General features: G+C 47.5%; 1 protein-coding gene and 1 pseudogene across 2 annotated transcripts in view; both read right to left on the bottom strand.

Moving 5' to 3' along the window:
• Positions 1–19,672, bottom strand: part of LOXL2 (lysyl oxidase like 2) — a 234,189-nt gene that overhangs the window by 182,545 nt on the left and 31,972 nt on the right. The window lies entirely within an intron of this gene.
• On the bottom strand, positions 348–465 carry LOC134937188 (5S ribosomal RNA; annotated as a pseudogene).

Below are 19,672 nucleotides of genomic sequence, written 5' to 3'. Positions count from 1 at the left end.
GGAAAAGGGGGAATTGCTATTAATCAAAAATTATTATTGATTGTTATAATATTATCCAAAATAATTCACTTGATGTAATAACGATATAATTGGACTTAATAGCTCTATAAGCGAAAATATGTGGGTGTCTCCAGTAATAAAAATTATGTGTATTTGTGTGAGGTTTTCTTTCTGAAATTAAAACAATATATATTGGTGAAGATATGATCGGAAAAGGAAAAACCTCAAATTACTGTAATGTGTGCCAGGCTCATTTTGAATTCCTGATTAAATCAGGAATCTATAAAGGAAGGGAAAAAGGTAGAGGATGGTATTTCCAGATCCTGTGTCCTGGATTTGGATAAAAATACCTGCAGTACCCGGTATTCCCTGGTGGTCTCCCAACCAGGTACTGACCTGGCCCACAGTGCTTGGCTTCCAAGATCAGACGAGGTTGGGCATACTCAGTATGGTTTGACCGCAGGTAGATATATCCCACACCGAATGACACAAGGAATTCTGTATCCTATATCCTGAGAGGATTGTCTCTGGTATTCTCCTGTACTTGAAAATTATTATAGGGTCTACTGGGTCTTGGCTTCAAGATATGAACCGTTGAGGTGCCACCTCTGTCGCATGGTAGGTCTTGAATCCCATAAGATGATGGCTATTGGTCCTATGGAAACCAGAGCGGTCACAGGTTCTGATATCAAAAGATGTCAAAAAATGTAAAGTGGGGCTTCCCAGGTTGGTGGAAGTCCTGATGACGGTGTGGCCCTGCTGGGAATTGGAAGGGTAAGGTGATAGAGAGAGAATGAAAGAATGAAGAGAAAAGGAAAAGGAAAAGGAAAAAGGAGGGATCAGTTTGGAGTGACACACCACTTCTGCTTTTTGATCATCTGCCTGGGCATCGAATGAAAAAATGAGAGAGTGGGGTGAGACGAAACTGAAACCGAAGAAAGCAAAGGGGGGCACTTCTACTGTCCTGTTTTTTAACAATGCGGTGCTCTGTTGTCAGATTGCATTGCAGAGCCCCCACAGTTGTTTAAACAGAATGAGAGGGTGTCCCAGAAATCTGTTATGATTAGAAAATTTCTTTTAATTCGTATTGATTATTATTGCTTGAGGGGCTGTTGATATTAATCTATGATAAATCACATGTGTTGTATATTGTACTAAAATAATACTCTCTGATGAGTCATGTGTAGTAAACACTGTTTGAAAAAAACAACAATGGTAACAAAAGCGATATACAGCTTATTTTGAATAAATGATGTATCCAAAAAAGAGTCCCCTATATGAAATCATGAAAAACAATAATAGGTAAATACTGACATAATATGATGAAAAACGGACCAATCCCTTTTTTCGTTTAAGGGTAAATTTCTTCTCAGGGTTAGCCCAGGATTCTTCAAAGAACGCATTCAAATCCTTTGAAGGAGGAAAAGTCACAACCTGTTTTTTATTTAATTTAAAATAATCCTTTTCCTCTGGGACCAGTGTTGTTTCAGGAAACTCCAACACTTCCTTTATAGCAACTATCATACATTGTATGCTTTTGGCTAATTTGGGGTCTACCCCTCTCAAATCCTGTGTCGACGTCCGAGTCGGAATCTGTGTCTGTGTCCCCTTGCATTATCTGGGCCAGAGACCTTTTTTGGGAACTGGATGGGACCTGAGTGGATGATATGGAGGGCTCAGTAAACAGTGCATCCTCCACAGACTGCCTCCAATATTTAGTCTGTTGTTTAGACTCAGAGAATTTCTTTGCAAGCATTGACATATTCTTTTGCAACATTCTCACCCACTCCGGCTCCTTCTGAGAGGGAAGGGCCACCACATTACCCTCTTGTGAATCTAAAATGGATTCTTCCTGGGAAGAACCCTCCCCAATTCTGGCTGTTAGGGGGTGGCGGCAGTGCTGTGGGAGTGAACGCTGGCCACGCTTGGGCTGTGTTCAGTACCCTTCAGGAGCTAATGGTGTCCTGTCAGCGGAAGCAGAACCCTTAACTAATTGAGAAGTTGGTTCCTACTTCCCCCCCTAAGTCCCACGAAGCAGGGAAGCTGTTGCCAGCAGCTTCCCTGTAAAATAAAAAACTTAAAAGTCTTTTTCCAACAAAGCTCTGTAGAGCTCCACTAGTGTGTATCCAGTCTCCTGGGCACATTTTCTAAACTGAAGTCTGGAGGAGGGGCATAGAGGGAGGAGCCAGTTCACACTGTTGAAAAGTCTTAAAGTGCCGAAGGCTCCTGCGGAACCGGCTATACCCCATGGTACTAAAATGGACCCCAGCATCCTTTAGGACGTAACAGTAACACTGTTAGCCATTTGCCGTGGGAAAATGAACAACCAGTACAGTAATTCCTCTGGTATACCAACTCAAGTTCAAAATGTATGAATTCCAGTTGCTGTAGTAGAGCTGTGTTGCAGCTGCATCTATGCTGTCCTGAACTACAGTGCTAAATTACAGTACACTGTACACTCATTGGGGGTCATTCCGACCCGTTCGCACGCAGCGGTTTCTCGCTGCGGTGCGAATGGGTGCAGAATGCGCATGCGCGGCGGTCGCATTGCGCGCGTGCGACGTTGCCCGGCGACAGGGGTCGCCGGGTTATGACGCGTCCAGCGAACAAAGCGGTCACAGAGCAGACCGCTAAGAAGATTGACAGGAAGAAGGCAGTCCTGGGCGTCTCCACAGCGTTGGCGCCCATTTTCAGGGAGTGGATTGAAAAACACAGGCGTGTCCAGCCCAACGGAGGGCGGATGTCTGACGTCAGAAGCAGCTTCAGCATCGCAGGGATCATCGCACAGGGTAAGTATGTCCAGGGCTACTCTGAAACTGCTTGAAATTTTTTTAGCTTAGCAGGGCTGCACAGGCGATCACAGCCCTGCTAAGCTAAAATACACTCCACCATAGGCGTGGACTGTTGATCGCAGCAGCAGCTAAAAGTTGCTGGCTGCGATCAACTCGGAATGACCACCATAGTCCGGTACAGAGACGCAATTGACATATTCCCGTCAGATGGGGCAGTCCAAATTCGTGGGTCACAAAAGGGGTGGAGCTTCATCCAAAAGTGTGTGTTTCTGGGCGACTAAGATTCCGCGTGTGTGAATGTTGGGATGCATGAATTAAGCATATGGGGCCTAATTCAGACCTGATCGCAGCAGCGAATTTGTTAGCAGTTGGGCAAAACCATGTGCACTGCAGGTGGGGCAGATATAACATGTGCAGAGAGAGTTAGATTTGGGTGTGGTGTGTTCAAACTGAAATTCAAATTGCAGTGTAAAAATAAAGCAGCCGGGGGCGTGGCTTGAGGCCTGACTGAGAGGTAGTGCATTCAGAGAGCTCCTGCTGGATTAAAATCAAATAACCCCTAAAAATAGCTTTTACCCCACCTGCATCTCCCCCATACCACCCCACAATTGCCCCTGTTGACTAGGACACTTAGGGAGTGAGCTGCAGAGCCGGAGCACGGGCTTGCCCTGTGCTTGCGGGTTGTGGCCTTCCCAGGGAGGTGAAGCCGGGGCCTAAATTTGTTACCATCCCCGCCCGAGTTCACCCGCCGCCCGGCCGCCAAAACGCTGCTCCCCGGCCTTCCCCGCTTCCACACCGAATACCCCTTACCTGGGGGGCCTTGACAGAGCTGCAGAGACACAGATAAGTGTCCCTGAACGAGCGGGGCCGGAGCCGAACGTACTCGAGGAGCTCCGGTGGCTGCGGCCATCTTGGATGTGGCGCCTGACGGAACTCAGGCGCTACACCACTGCACAACGCCTGCTGACCGCGGAGGTGAACAGGGGGGGCGAGCGGAGGTCGCTGAGAGGCCTGGGGACACCCAACATTAAACAAACGCCTGTGGGCAAAGCCAGGAAAATTCATAAAAGAGCACTCCATTCACTTTTGACGGCGGCCATCTTGGAGGTGGCAGAACAGGCCCATCTTACCTTATATGCCCTATGCTGCCCCTACAGGTGCTGTGAGGAAATGATCTTCCTATTTTGACAGGGAATTAAATTAAAACCTCACCTCCGCAGCTGCTGTTTCATATCTCCTACACTACATCCCATACAACCACGGAAAAGTGTATGGTGAATCAGGACGCTCTCCCGTGAACTCCTCTCACTGCTTCCACAGATTAATAGGACCTAAGTCCTATAAATGATGTAATTTCACGGATGCCTGACTTCCCCCCCACCCGGACCAACTGTTGAATACGTAACGTCCAGGTGGACCATCCTTGTTATCACTCCTTAAAAGGACGTTCTCCGTTCACCAGATATTATGAGCAGAGCGAACACCAGAGCAAAAAAATCAGGAGCTACACAAGATATATCACAACACTTCTCACGCCGGGAAAAACCGTCAGAAGCATCATCTCCATCCTCACCGATGCCTACACCCATCATGGACCAGACGGACGCACCCTCAACTAAGGCGGACATTCAATCTCTCCAGAACATGATACTAGATCTTAAGAATTCATTTACGACAGCTCTCCAGACAGCGATTGGAGAATTAAAATCTGATATGGCGACACTAGACTCTCGCACTACCGCACTGGAAGCACGGGTGGATCACCAACAAAATTTTCACAAACAAGTAGGTGAAGACATGAGTTACCTATCCAGCGAACTGGAACTTCTTAAGGATAAAGTCGAGGATAGTGAAAATCGCGAAAGACGGAACAATTTGCGTATCCGCAATGTCCCTGAATCTATCACAGCCTCCGAACTGGAACCATACCTCCAACGCTTGTTTATACACCTGGTCCCGTCGCTTTCAAATTCTGCCATCTCGATAGAAAGAGCTCATCGCGCCCTGAGACCTAAACCGAAAGACTCGGAGCCTCCCCGCGATGTTATCCTCCGATTTCTGTCCTTCAAGATTAAGAATAGTATCACTCTGGCGTGCAGAAATTCAACCTCAATCTTATACGAAGACTCCCGGCTTCAGATCTATCAAGACCTGTCACCGGTGACCATTGCTAAACGACGCGATTTACGCGCTGTTACTTCCACATTACGTGACAATGGATATAAATATCGCTGGGGATTCCCTTTCCGCCTCATTGTGGAGATTGATGGCAAAATTCACACCATTCGCTCTCCTGATGACGGAGACAAATTGCTTTGAAAGTTGCAGCTGTCTCCAGCTGCTACCTCATAGACATGAAGTTCCTTTCGTTTAATTTCAATGTTTTAGTAACGTTTAATATACTCGATGTTGTTATTCTCATTCTTGCTCAAATGCTATGTAAGCTTTGTTGTAGGTCCCGCTCCACACGCTAATGTCCATTTATTTTCTTTTTAGAAGGTTCTTGCTGGCGGACATTTATACCTCAAGCAATGCTATGTTACTATCTCGCTGGGCTGGTCGGCGGCTTGGAGACATTGCCATATAGAGAGAATATTGGATTGAATCCTTTCCCGATATCGTGTGGGGTGTCTCGGGCCGCCGACCTGTCCGGCGATCTTACCACTTGCTCTATTGTTATCACTACTTTGATACTATTTGTTATATGATCATTCATGTTATAGTGCTCTATATTAGGGAATATCCCGTCCATGAGATATAAAGAGAACTGTTTATATCTGTATATTAGTGGTTTCGGGTGGGGGGCGTCAGTGCTCTATCTTGATACCTCCTCCCCCGAATCTTAGGGATTAAAGTTATTAACAAGCATAGAGGGTTAACACCCTCGTCTGTTATATTGCATTTGTATCCCACCAGTGGGCTCTCATCTTTCTTTTCTTTGAGAGCTCAAACTTGGCAGCTGAGTATCCTGCCTGCTGGATACTACGTCTGCTTTATTCTTTTTTGTTTCTCTTTCTTCTGTTCCCCTCCTCTCTTAGACCCTCGATTGCAGTACGCATAGTCCGGGTCCCTGGGGATTTCCAGCGAATTACTCCCTCTTCAGTTTCAATCATGCCGCTAAAATGCCTGTCCATTAACGTTAAAGGGCTGAACACTCCCCAGAAACGCTCTCATCTCCACAGATGGAGACGTGATTTTCTTACAGGAGACACACTTGAAATCGGATTCCCATCCCTCCCTGACATCTAAACAATTTCCTATGGCCTGGTATTCCAATCATACAGCAAAAAAAACATGGGGTGGCTATCTTAATAAGAGGGTCCATTCCTTTCCAACTCATAGACTGTAAACACGACAATGAAGGTCGTTATGTAATGGTGAGGGGAAAAATCGGACACGAGGAGGTTACCTTGGCTAATTTGTACTCTCCAGGGGGCGTGGCCTGACGAGTAATGGAGTAGGACGTGCTATCCTAGCTCCCCAGCCGACAACATCCTGAAAACATCCTGGCACCCCCTGTGAGACTGCATAAGTGGCCCTGTGCGGCTCCCTGAAACTCTGCTGCCCGATCTGGACCCCATTCCAAGTGGATCCTGTGATCACTGTACCTGCTGGGAACGAGAGAGGGGCTGAGCTGATCCTGTCCTGCACGAGGCCGGCGCCATCTTGGATCCTGCTGCAGGGGAGCTGTGATACTCGTCTCCCGCCCGGCTCTCCTAGCGTGCCCTGCGGCCGGCGAGGGGATACCGCGGGGGCCCCGTCACCCGCACAACACACCGCTCTGCTCCGCTTCTCTGCCGGACGACCAGGGCGCTTGTCGCGGCCCTGCAGAGCACGGGAGACCGCCGGGCGCCATCTTGCGGTTGGCGGGCCGCGCACACGGAGCTCCGCCACCCGCCCCTGACAGCCCTGTACAAAAAACGGAGCGGCCTATGAGCCGGACAGTAGATACCCCCTCTGCCTGCTACAAAAGCCCTTGTCCCCTGTGAGATACAACACAGGCTGGGCTGACTGTGGGCTTTTCCGGGCGCCATCTTGTGGTTGGCACCAGACTCGGCTCTGCTCCAGTCCACACCTCTCCTGCCAGAAGTTCGTTTTATGCAGCCTGGGCAGCCAGACCTGACTAGAGGCTGGCAAAGGACACTAAAGCAGATCTGCATTGCTCTGCCTCGTTTATGCAGGTGGGAAGTTGCTTGATCCCCTGATCCTGACCATAACTTCCAAATCTATAGTGCCACACTGTCAGGAACACTGGTCCTTTTATATATATATATCCATCCTGCGTCTATTGGCCCTCACATAGTGAGCCGCTGCCTGCGCCCCCTCTCTTGCCTGCACTGCTTTGATTATAATCGGTCATATACGGTGGCATTGTGTTATCCAAAATGGTGAAAGGCCGTCAACAAAACGCGGCGGCAGGCGCAATGGAAAAGTTTATCCGCAACCCCGGTCCCCAACAACAGCGGAGGGAAACTACACAAGATGGGTCTTCGCCCCCTTCTCCTGCATACAGCTCTGCCTCATCAGAACCACCCGATGCTGCGTTACAAAAAGTGTTGGACGCCGTGACAGCAAGCGAGGCCCGCTTGGCTGACAAAATTGGGCAGGTGCAGTCTGATCTCTCCATTATACATCAGGACCTACAACGGGTGAGAGAGAGGGTGGGTGAGGCCGAAACCCGTATCTCCAATGTCGAGGATACTGTCACCCCGCTGGGGCGGCGTACTGACACTTTGGAGTCTCAGATGACTGATGTGCGCAAAAAACTAACGGATATGGAGGGACGCCTACGTCGCAACAATGTCCGTTTCATCGGTCTGCCCGAGAAGGAGGAGGGCTCATCTCCTGAGGAATTTCTAGAGGCGTGGCTTCGGAAGGCATTTGGACCCGATGAATTCTCGCCACATTTCACCATAGAACGAGCTCATAGAGTTCCGATGCGCCCGTTGCCTCCGGGGGCCCCGCCTCGTACCTTAATCGCCAAGTTCCTTCACTTCCGCGACCGGGACACTGTTCTGAAACTTGCTCGCACGAAAGGCCCCCTAAAATGGAACGGGTCGCCAATATCGGTCTTCCCAGACTTTGCGGTGGAGGTGCAGAAAGATAGAGCTCAGTTTCTGCCTGTCAAGCGGAGACTCCGGGAACTTGAACTGCCATACGCCATGCTCTTTCCATCACGATTACGAGTGGTAGCTGATGGTGAGACCAAGTTTTTTGAGGCTCCTCGAGAGGCGATGATGTGGCTGGATAGACGCTTCCCGGCGAGACGGGCCCTTGCTGATTAGTGATTAATTCCTGTGACTATGTGGCAAAAGATTTTATGTACAGGATAAGATTATCTGCATATCTACTGGAGTGATACAGGATGTGGGAAAATGTTTAACTATCTATGCTGTTCCCTGAGGATATGAGGGTGGTAGGGGGGTTAATTACTTACCTGATTTTCTGTCTTGTTATCCTTCTCATACAGGCAATTACTATATTAATAATGCTGGGATATGTCGGGTGGGGGGCCGGGGGAGAGGAGGGATATATCGGCGGTCCGAATATACCTGATTATATTTGCTCTTAAGTCCCGGGGGGTGACTTTGTATATCTCGCCCCTTTTTCTATCCTATGGGGGCGAATTAGTCTACAGGCTGGGGAAGTTTTGTTTTGTTTGTGTTTTGTTTCCTCTTTCTTAGGGCCATTGTATTTCTGGCTCCACCCAGGGTATAACAAGGTGTGTGCTCTGGGATTGAGCCGGTGTTAGGTTCAGGGATCCAAGTATGCTGCAGGTTGGGAGTAGTATACAGGGTGGGGGGAGGGGGGAAGTTGTAGGCTACGGTTGTTTCTGGTATGGATGGTCGAAATTTGAGTGTGTGTGGCTTACGAATCTACTCATTGAGCGGTGGTGCATTGTTCTTGTATGCAGAGAAGATGGATCTGGCTGGCTGCTGGCTGTAGCCTCTCTTATTATCAAAACGACCCCTCATGGTTGGACTTAGGTTGGTGTCATGGAATGTAAGGGGACTCAATGACAAGATCAAGAGATCCCTTGTGCTTAGACAAATTAAGCAGTATGCCGCTGATGTGATATGTCTTATGGAGACCCACCTGGTGGGCAGCAAGACCCTTGCCCTTAAGAGACCTTGGGTAGGGTGGGCATTCCATTCCACACACACTTCTGCCTCTCGGGGGGTCTCTATCCTTATAAAGAAGACAGTTCCCTTTGTGCTGGAGTCAGTACAAACGGACCCATGGGGAAGATATGTGTTTTTAAAGTGTAAAATCCACTGTACCCCTCTGCTTTTGCTGTCCGTATATGTGCCCCCCCCCCGTACTCCTCCGATGTCCTGAAAAGGGTTGCAGGATTTATGGCCTTGTCACCGGGTACACCCGTGGTTTGTGTGGGGGATTTCAACAATGTTTTAGATAAAGCGATGGATAGATTCTCCACCAATCCCTCTGGTCCACACTCTGGTAGAAATGATTTCGCTGAGGTTGTGTCGGGCCTGGGCCTGGTTGATCCCTGGAGACTGAGACATCCATCTGTTAAACAATATTCATGCTTCTCACACTCTCACTCCTCGTTCTCTAGGATTGACCTGGCCCTTCTCTCGAACGATCTGATTCCTAGGGTCCAGGATAGCAAATATGAGACTAGGGGTATATCGGACCACTCCCCTTTAACATTGACCCTGGACTTTGGCTGCACTAGAGGCCAGGCAATGTGGAAGTTTAACCCGTTTTGGCTAGTACATATGGGAGATGGTTCCGATTTGGTGACTGCGTGGCGGGAATTTTTCGAGATAAATAAGGCTGGGCAACCTATCTCTAATTTATGGGATGCGTTCAAGGCCTTTTTGCGGGGAACCCTAATTAAACGAGTGGCTAATTTAAAAACCTTTTTCAGGCACCGGGAGTCCGAGCTAGAGACCTTGAGTGTTGCTGCAGAGGTACAATACTTACAGGATTGCTTGGATAGCTCCAAATCTGCATGGTTGACAGCTCAGGGGGAATGGAAAGAATGTCTAATGGAAAAGACTCAGCATAGACTCCTCTTCTCCTCTCACACCTTCTACGCCTCCGGGGATAGGCCGGGATCATATTTAGCCTCTTTGGCACGAGGTGAGAGATCCGCTAATACCGTGGTTGAAATAGAGGCCTCAGACGGTACCACTGTAGTGCAGACCCCACAGATTGCGTCGGAATTCGTGTTGTACTATAGACGTTTATATAGCTCTAAACTGGACTATACCCCGATGCAATTAGACAATTATTTACAGACTATACAGCTTCCCTTGCTGACTGGTGAGGCGCATGACTTCCTTGAGGCACCTATTTCGCCGGAGGAGATTGTGGATGCGATCAGTGCTGCCCCCAATGGGAAGGCTTCAGGGCCCGATGGCATACCGTCTGAGCTATATGGGCGTCATTTAGATTTTTTTGTCCCCCAATTGCTTGAGCTATATAGTCAAATATTCACACAGGAATCCCTCCCATTATCTATGGCGGAGGCATTGATTATTGTCCTTCCGAAGCCCGATAAGGATCATAGGAAGGTTGATTCTTATAGACCTATCTCCCTTCTACCGACCGATGTCAAAATTCTGGCCAAAATCCTGGCATGTAGATTAAATAAGGTAATTACACAGATCATACACCCAGATCAGACGGGATTTATGCCCAATAAATCAACATCCATTAATCTCAGACGATTATTTACCCATCTCCAGGTCCCCCGTGAGGCACCCTCATCCATAGTAGTATCACTAGACGCCGCTAAGGCCTTTGACTCCGTGGAGTGGGAGTACTTGTGGAGGGTCATGCGCAAGTTCGGTATAGGCCCTAACTTTATCAAATTTGTCCGCCTGATGTATTCCTCTCCCCTGGCTAGAGTGACGGTGAATGGCTTTGTATCACATTCCTTTCCGTTGTCCAGAGGCACTCGTCAGGGATGCCCATTGTCCCCTACCCTGTTTGCTATAGCCATTGAACCCCTTGCATGTCTTCTGCGAGCGAACCCTGAGATTATTGGATACACCGTGGGCACCAGGGAGGAGAAAATAGCTCTTTATGCCGATGATATCCTGCTATTTGTGGATCGCTATGCTGAGTCTATGCCTAAGATTTTAGATATTATTAATAAGTTCGGATGTTACTCAGGGCTCCTGATCAATTGGGAGAAATCCTCCATTATTCCGCTTCAAGGTGAGGTCCCTGCCTCCCCATTGGTTGTTCTCCCGCTAAGATGGGTGAATTCCTTTAAGTATCTGGGCATTTGGGTATCCAACGACCCTCATAAATTTACTTCCCTTAATATTACACCGCAAATATCTTATCTTCGCAATAAAGTGAAGGTCTGGGGGAAATTGCCCCTGACGGCTAGAGGGAGGGTTAATCTGGTAAAAATGGTTTTTCAACCCAAACTCCTATACATACTCCAACAATCCCCAATATACATCCCCCAGAAAACTTTCAAACAGATAGATGGCTTGATGTCCTTTCTGGTTTGGGCTAGTAAACGGGCACGGTTGAAACTTAATACAGGCCCAAAACCTCAGGGGGGCTGGCTCTTCCCAACTTTCGTCTTTATTATTTTGCAGCACAATTAGCACATCTATGGGAATGGGTTAATGAATCTGACACTTCAAGTTTGCATTCTCAGCTGGTATTGCAGGAATATCCAGGTAGTTCACCACTGAGACTGCTTCTCTGTGGAGGTGTCAAAGTGTCGGCACTACCACTCATTAAACAATATATTACTGTTTGGAGACTGGCGCATCGGATATTACAAGGACAGGGCATTGACCCTGACACTCCGCTGGACAATAAATATGGATTGCCAGAGTTGTGTCAGCTTCAAGTCAGGGAGGTGTGGGAACCATGGGGAGTGACTTCACTGGGACACTTATACATTGATGGGTTTTTTAGATCCTTCCAGCAGATTCAACAGGAATTTAACGTCCCCTCAGCGTATTTTTATCGCTCCTTCAATTGAGACATGCGGTGTCTGCCCAATTCCCCGATGGCCCGCCGGCGCTTACTGATTCCCCGGTCAAATTGCTGTTGCAGACAGTGGAACCCGGTCACTTAGTATCCAAAATATATGGCCGGTTACTTCAAATGCATCATATAGACCCCCTTAGCTCCCTTAAGACCAAGTGGGAATCTGACCTAGGTCCAGTGTCGGATGAGATATGGGAGGGTGCCCTGGGATCGTGCCGGCTTTCAACATCATCTGTCCGATATCAACAAATTCAGTTGTTCGTGCTGCACAGGGTATATATGTCACCTCTGCGATTGTCACATATAGGGGGATCCCACAGCTCAAAATGTCCCAAATGCGGCACTATGGGAGCAGACTTTTGGCATATGATATGGATATGCCCTCTGGTGTCGAAGTTTTGGGAGGAGGTTATACGTGCCATAGTTGTTACGGGTATCCCCTCTACCGTACTTACACCTATCTCTTGCATATTGGCAACTATAGATGAGGAAACTCTAGACCCACCCAGTCGACGATATGTTATAAACCTCAGTGCTCTGGCCAAGGTTTGCATAGCCAGATTATGGATGGCTAATGAAGCCCCGGCGCCACAATCCTGGATTGCTCTGGTTAATACTACTGTTGCACATGAAAAATTCATATATCTGGCCAGGAATGCGGAATAAAAGTTTATTGCTATATGGGGAAGGTGGATGAGCTCTCGCTATTTCGCTTCAAGGATGAATACTGCTGAACCCTAGATCTATTTAACTGCCTGATATGAGTGGTCTTTGTGTGAGTTCTCTGGGGTGAGTGGCCCGTGGCCGGCCGGATCCAAAGGCACATTGATATCGTGATAAAAGATAATACAATGTGGGTCTAATATATAGGAAATCTGGGTCACCACTGCTCTATTGCTATTTATGACTCTGAATGAGATATTTAATACCACATCACACTATGCTCTCTCTGCAATACCGTAGCATGTTGTTGTTACTTGTTTAAGTGTTATAGTCTAGTTGATGTAAGTATGTTATGCTTGCCCTAGGCAATGTTTAAATGTTAAAACATTGTAAAAACCAATAAAAAACTATTGAATTTAATTTGTACTCTCCAAACACTGCCCAATCCAAATTCTTTCGCAAGTTTTTCCATGACCTCTACTCATATAGACGAGGCAAAGTACTTGTTGGTGGAGATTTCAATATGGCTCTCACGGGCATGGACAGGTCCGGACCCTTGCGTAGTAGTCAAACCCCGAATTCCTCCGCATTACACAGGGGCATGGCCGAGGCTGGTTTGTTCGACGTCTGGCGATTTCTTAACCCGACCACCAGGGACTATACTTTCTACTCCAATCCGCACGATGTGTACTCCCGTATTGATTTGTTCTTGAGTTGTGCACCTCTCTCCCGCACCGCTCGCTTTTCTTCGATAGTCCCACTTACCTGGACTGACCATGCAGCTTTAACTGCGACATTTGACATTTTCGACATACCTGACGGCAGACCGACATGGAGACTAAATAAGACGCTATTGAAGATCCCTAAGTTTCAGGACTTGATTAAAACAGAGCTTAGAGAATATTTTACGACTAACGTAGAGGGTGACTGCAGTATAGCCACTATATGGGAAGCCCATAAGGCGGTCATCAGGGGATCCATTATCCAATTTGCATCCCGCCGTAAGAGAAACCGAGAAAACCAAATCGCCCTATTAACCGATAAGATTGCAACATTGGACCAGGAACATAAACGCACATACTCTAAAAAAAACTCTAGCCGAACTTTCTAAAGCACGCGATGACCTACAATCTCTCTTGGCGGAGAATATTGAGCGCTCGCTTCGATGGGCTAATCAATCGTTTTAACAAGGCACATACTTTATTAGCTAACCAACTACGTGCCAAAAAGGCTAACCAATGCATCCATACTATCAGACAACCTTCAGGCAACATTACCTATGACCCCAAAAAAAATAATAGTATCTTTTTTGACTATTACAGGACACTCTATAACCTTGATCCCCCGTCCGACCCCCTAGCACAAGCCGACCAGACACAACAGTATTTAGATTCATGCGCTCTTCCTCGTATAGACGATGCAACTAACTCTACTCTCAATGCTGATATTTCTGTTGAGGAAGTTGAAGCGGCACTGAAAACCCAGAAACCCTCTAAAGCACCTGGCCCGGATGGCTATCCGATCGTGTATTACAAGACCTTCGCCCCTCAACTCGTCCCTCATATGGTCTCCCTATTTAATAAAATATTACGAGGCGCGCCCTTACATACCGACACTACGACATCCCGCATTATTGTAATTCCGAAGCCCGGAAAAGATCCCTTGCATTGCACAAATTACAGACCCATATCTTTGATAAACACCGAACTCAAACTTTATGCCAAAATATTAGCAACCCGCCTGAATGCTGTGTTACCATCATTAATAGACCCTGACCAAGTGGGATTTATCCCTGGCCGTCAGGCCTCGGATAACACCAGACACACCATTAATTTGATTCACCAAATAAACTCGACAAAAACACCAGCGATTGCCTTGGCGCTAGACGCTGAAAAAGCATTTGATCGCATTTCCTGGCCTTTTTTGTTTTCTACCTTATCAATGTTTGGCCTCCACGGACATTTCATCACTGCAATAGAGGCCCTCTATTCCAACCCTACATCTATGGTCCTGACCAATGGACTGAGTTCACCTCGATTTAGTTTGAAGAATGGCACTCGTCAGGGCTGCCCTCTCTCGCCCCTACTTTTTGCTCTATGCATCGAACCTCTCACGGCCCGTATTAGACTTAATGCAGACATCGGGGGGATTACAGTGGGGCAGAAATCATACAAAATATCATTATTTGCAGACGACGTGCTCCTGACATTATCCAACCCTTTGATTTCTCTTCCTAATCTACAAAAAGAATTACTCCTATATGGAACCCTCTCTGGTTATAAAATAAATCACACCAAATCTGAGGCCCTCGCATTTAATATCCCATCCCAAACCCATTTGATTCTAACCTCATCTTTCCCTTTTCTTTGGAGACCCTCGGCTATCAAATACCTCGGCATATTCATTACTAAATCCTATACCAACCTATACCAGGCTAATTATGTTCCTATGATTAAAACTCTCGCCCAAGACCTGGACAAATGGGACAGATTATTCATTTCATGGATTGGACGAATCAACGCCCTGAAAATGAATCTCCTTCCCCGTATTCTTTACCTATTTCAGACCATTCCGATAATGGTGCCCCGAGTGACTCTGGCTTCATTGCAATCATTGTGCAACAAATTTATCTGGGCTCACCGTAAATCTCGATTAAGACGAACTCTGTTGACTAAAAGTGCTACTTCAGGCGGATTGGGATACCCTAACCTTCAGGCTTATTTTAATGCCTGTCACCTTAATCACATGGTGTCTTGGCATTCCCCACAAGGGAGCAGAAAATGGGTCGATATTGAGAACTCAATATATCAGGGCGTCCCCCTCGACTCTCTTCTATGGCTCCCCAGGTCCTGCAGACCAGCCTCGGCCTATTCAATCCCTACGATTAAATTCACCCTGGGACTGTGGGACAAACTCCGCAGCACCTACAATCTATCCTCACACCCCTCACCCTTAACACCTATCTGGGGACACCCTGCCTTTCCCCCAGGCTGCGAGCGAAAAATAGCGGCCCCATGGCAATCTCAGGGCATCACGAGATTCATCAATGTTAAAGGCCACTCAGCACCGATATCGTTTGGAGATTTTCAAGAGCGCCTTGGTGTGCCATCCTCGTGTCATTACCATTACATTCAAATTCTCAGTTTTCTCAAATCTCAGCTTAAAAAATACACCTTTGAAACCACCCACCTCCTTTGAACATATGTGCTTACTTTCAATTGGCAAAAAGGGGAACATCTCAACAATATATAACTCTATCCTGACCCCAGACCCCCCGGACCGCGAACCCCATGAACTAGCCTGGGAATCAGATCTCTCCCATCCGTTGGAAGATGATCTATGGGAGGAAATCAGAATGCGCATAGCTAAAGCGTCTATTAGTGTGGCACTCAGGGAAACATGCTATAAGGTCTACACCAGGTGGTACTTGGTTCCCTCCAGACTACATTCCATCTACCCCACGACATCAAATATGTGTTGGAGACTCTGTGGAGGGGAGGGCACCTTTTACCACATATGGTGGACGTGCCCCTCGATTCGCCCATTTTGGAAAATGGTAGGAGCACTTGTTGCTCAAACATGCGGACATAATTTAGACCTCTCCCCTGAAACTGCTCTACTTCATGCCCCCATACCAATGTTACCCAAAACCCAGGACAAGCTTGCCATGCTACATTGCATGGCGGCAAAATCTCTGATAGCTAAATGCTGGAAAGACCATAAACCTCCCTCCAAGGCATTACTGATGTCCAAGATTAATTATATAGCCAGTATGGAATATATTACAAGCCTAAGAAATAACACAGTGGCCCACTTCCACAACATCTGGTCTCCTTGGTACCTCGCTCGGTCTTTATTGATGCCCGGACTATGTTGATGCTGCTAATACTGCTAACTGTTGTCTCCCCCTCTCCTATTGATACGGGGAACTGTTCCCACCCTCTTGCCTCCCTATATGTAATTGTCCCAATGATTTCCCTCTATTGAGCTATATACTCTAGCGTCCTCTCTCCCTGCCTTTTCTTTTTCTCTTTTGCTTTTACTCTTCACGGGTTTACTCTCAGTTTTAGTATAAAATTTATACTATATCTATAAAATAAAACGAGACAGGTCAAGTACGCGCTTAGAAATTAGCAGGGAGCATATTACTAATATCTGTTGGTCTATGATTTCATAGAATTGTTTTTATATTTCTAACTTGATATGTGAAACGGTTGTTTTCATGTTCTATTTCCCTAACCTGCACAAGTCTGTTTTTGTTAACCTTGTGATTACTGACCACTCTCAATAAAAACTCTAACTTTAAAAAAAATAAAATGAAGCAGCCAGTATTTACCCTGCACAGAAACAATATAACCCACCCAAATCTAACACTCTCTGCAAATGTTATATCTGCCCCCCCTGCAGTGCACATGTTTTACCCATCTGTTAACAAATTTGCTGCTTCGATCAGGTCTGAATTAGGCCCATGGTTCTATAGGAACTTTGGGCCTAATTCAGTAAGGATTGCAAATTCTGCTAATTAGCCGAATTTGCAATCCTTTCATTCACATGCTGGGGGTTGCCCATCGCAGGGCAAGGCCGCCCAGCATGCTGACCGCCGCCTCCCCCCTTGATGAAGCAGAAATTGGGATTGCATCGTAATTTGTGCTTCATCACAGAAAATAAGATTTTACTCACCGGTAAATCTATTTCTCGTAGTCCGTAGTGGATGCTGGGACTCCGTAAGGACCATGGGGAATAGCGGCTCCGCAGGAGACTGGGCACAACTAAAGAAAGCTTTAGGACTACCTGGTGTGCACTGGCTCCTCCCACAATGACCCTCCTCCAGACCTCAGTTAGGATACTGTGCCCGGAAGAGCTGACACAATAAGGAAGGATTTTGAATCTCGGGTAAGACTCATACCAGCCACACCAATCACACCGTACAACTCGTGATACTATATCCAGTTAACAGTATGAAATATAACTGAGCCTCTCAACAGATGGCTCAACAATAACCCTTTAGTTAAACAATAACTATATACAAGTATTGCAGACAATCCGCACTTGGGATGGGCGCCCAGCATCCACTACGGACTACGAGAAATAGATTTACCGGTGAGTAAAATCTTATTTTCTCTGACGTCCTAAAGTGGATGCTGTGACTCCGTAAGGACCATGGGGATTATACCAAAGCTCCCAAACGGGCGGGAGAGTGCGGATGACTCTGCAGCACCGAATGAGCAAACTCTAGGTCCTCCTCAGCCAGGGTATCAAACTTGTTGAATTTTGCAAATGTGTTTGACCCCGACCAAGTAGCTGCTCGGCAAAGTTGTAAAGACGAGACCCCTCGGGCAGCCGCCCAAGAAGAGCCCACCTTCCTCGTGGAATGGGCTTTCACTGATCTAGGATGCGGCAGTCCAGCCGCAGAATGTGCAAGCTGAATCGTACTACAGATCCAGCGAGCAATAGTCTGCTTTGAAGCAGGAGCACCCAGCTTGTTGGGTGCATACAGGATAAATAGCGGGTCAGTTTTCCTGACACTAGCTGTCCTGGAAACATAAATTTTCAGGGCCCTGACTACGTCCAACAACTTGGAATCCTCCAAGTCTTTAGTAGCCGCAGGCACTACAATAGGTTGGTTCAAATGAAAAGCTGATACCACCTTAGGGAGAAACTGGGGACGAGTCCTCAATTCTGCCCTATCCATATGGAAAATCAGATAAGGGCTTTTACATGACAAAGCCGCCAATTCTGACACACGCCTGGCCGAAGCCAAGGCCAACAACATGACCACTTTCCACGTGAGATATTTCAAATCCACGGTTTTAAGTGGCTCAAACCAATGCGACTTTAGGAAATCCAACACCACGTTGAGATCCCAAGGTGCCACTGGAGGCACAAAAGGGGGCTGAATATGCAGCACTCCCTTAACAAATGTCTGAACTTCAGGCAGTGAAGCCAGTTCTTTCTGGAAGAAATTCGACAGAGCCGAAATCTGGACCTTAATGGAACCCAATTTTAGGCCCATAGTCACCCCTGACTGTAGGAAGTGCAGAAAACAGCCCAGCTGAAATTCCTCCGTTGGGGCCTTCCTGGCCTCACACCACGCAACATATTTTCGCCATATGCGGTGATAATGGTTTGCGGTCACTTCTTTCCTAGCTTTAATCAGCGTAGGGATGACTTCCTCCGGAATGCCCTTTTCCTTCAGGATCCGGCGTTAAACCGCCATGCTGTCAAACGCAGCCGCGGTAAGTCTTGGAACAGACAGGGCCCCTGCTGCAGCAGGTCCTGTCTGAGCGGCAGAGGCCATGGGTCCTCTGAGATCAGTTCTTGAAGTTCCGGGTACCAAGCTCTTCTTGGCCAATCCGGAACAATGAGTATAGTTCTTACTCCTCTTCTCCTTATTATCCTCAGTACCTTGGGTATGAGAGGAAGAGGAGGGAACACATAAACCGACTGGTACACCCACGGTGTCTCTAGAGCGTCCACAGCTATTGCCTGAGGGTCTCTCGACCTGGCGCAATATCTTTCTAGCTTTTTGTTTAGGCGGGACGCCATCATGTCCACCTGTGGCCGTTCCCAATGGTTTACAATCAGCTGGAAGACTTCTGGATGAAGTTCCCACTCTCCCGGGTGGAGGTCGTGCCTGCTGAGGAAGTCTGCTTCCCAGTTGTCCACTCCCGGAATGAACACTGCTGACAGTGCTAACACGTGATTTTCCGCCCATCGGAGAATCCTTGTGGCTTCTGCCATCGCCATCCTGCTTCTTGTGCCGCCCTGTCGGTTTACATGGGCGACTGCCGTGATGTTGTCTGACTGAATCAGTACCGGCTGGTTTTGAAGCAGGGGTCTTGCCTGACTTAGGGCATTGTAAATGGCCCTCAGTTCCAGAATATTTATGTGTAGGGAAGTCTCCTGACTTGACCATAGTCCCTGGAAGTTTCTTCCCTGTGTGACTGCCCCCCAGCCTCGAAGGCTGGCATCCGTGGTCACCAGGACCCAGTCCTGTATGCCGAATCTGCGGCCCTCTTGAAGATGAGCACTCTGCAGCAACCACAGCAGAGACACCCTGGTCCTTGGAGACAGGGTTATCAGCCGATGCATCTGAAGATGCGATCCGGACCACTTGTCCAACAGGTCCCACTGAAAGGTCCTTGCATGGAACCTGCCGAATGGAATTGCTTCGTAGGAAGCTACTATTTTTCCCAGGACTCGCGTGCAGTGATGCACCGACACCT

Source organism: Pseudophryne corroboree, chromosome 6 (genome assembly GCF_028390025.1).
Source record: "Pseudophryne corroboree isolate aPseCor3 chromosome 6, aPseCor3.hap2, whole genome shotgun sequence".
NCBI classification, from domain to species: domain Eukaryota; kingdom Metazoa; phylum Chordata; class Amphibia; order Anura; family Myobatrachidae; genus Pseudophryne; species Pseudophryne corroboree.
This window is presented reverse-complemented; position numbering and strand designations above follow the sequence as displayed.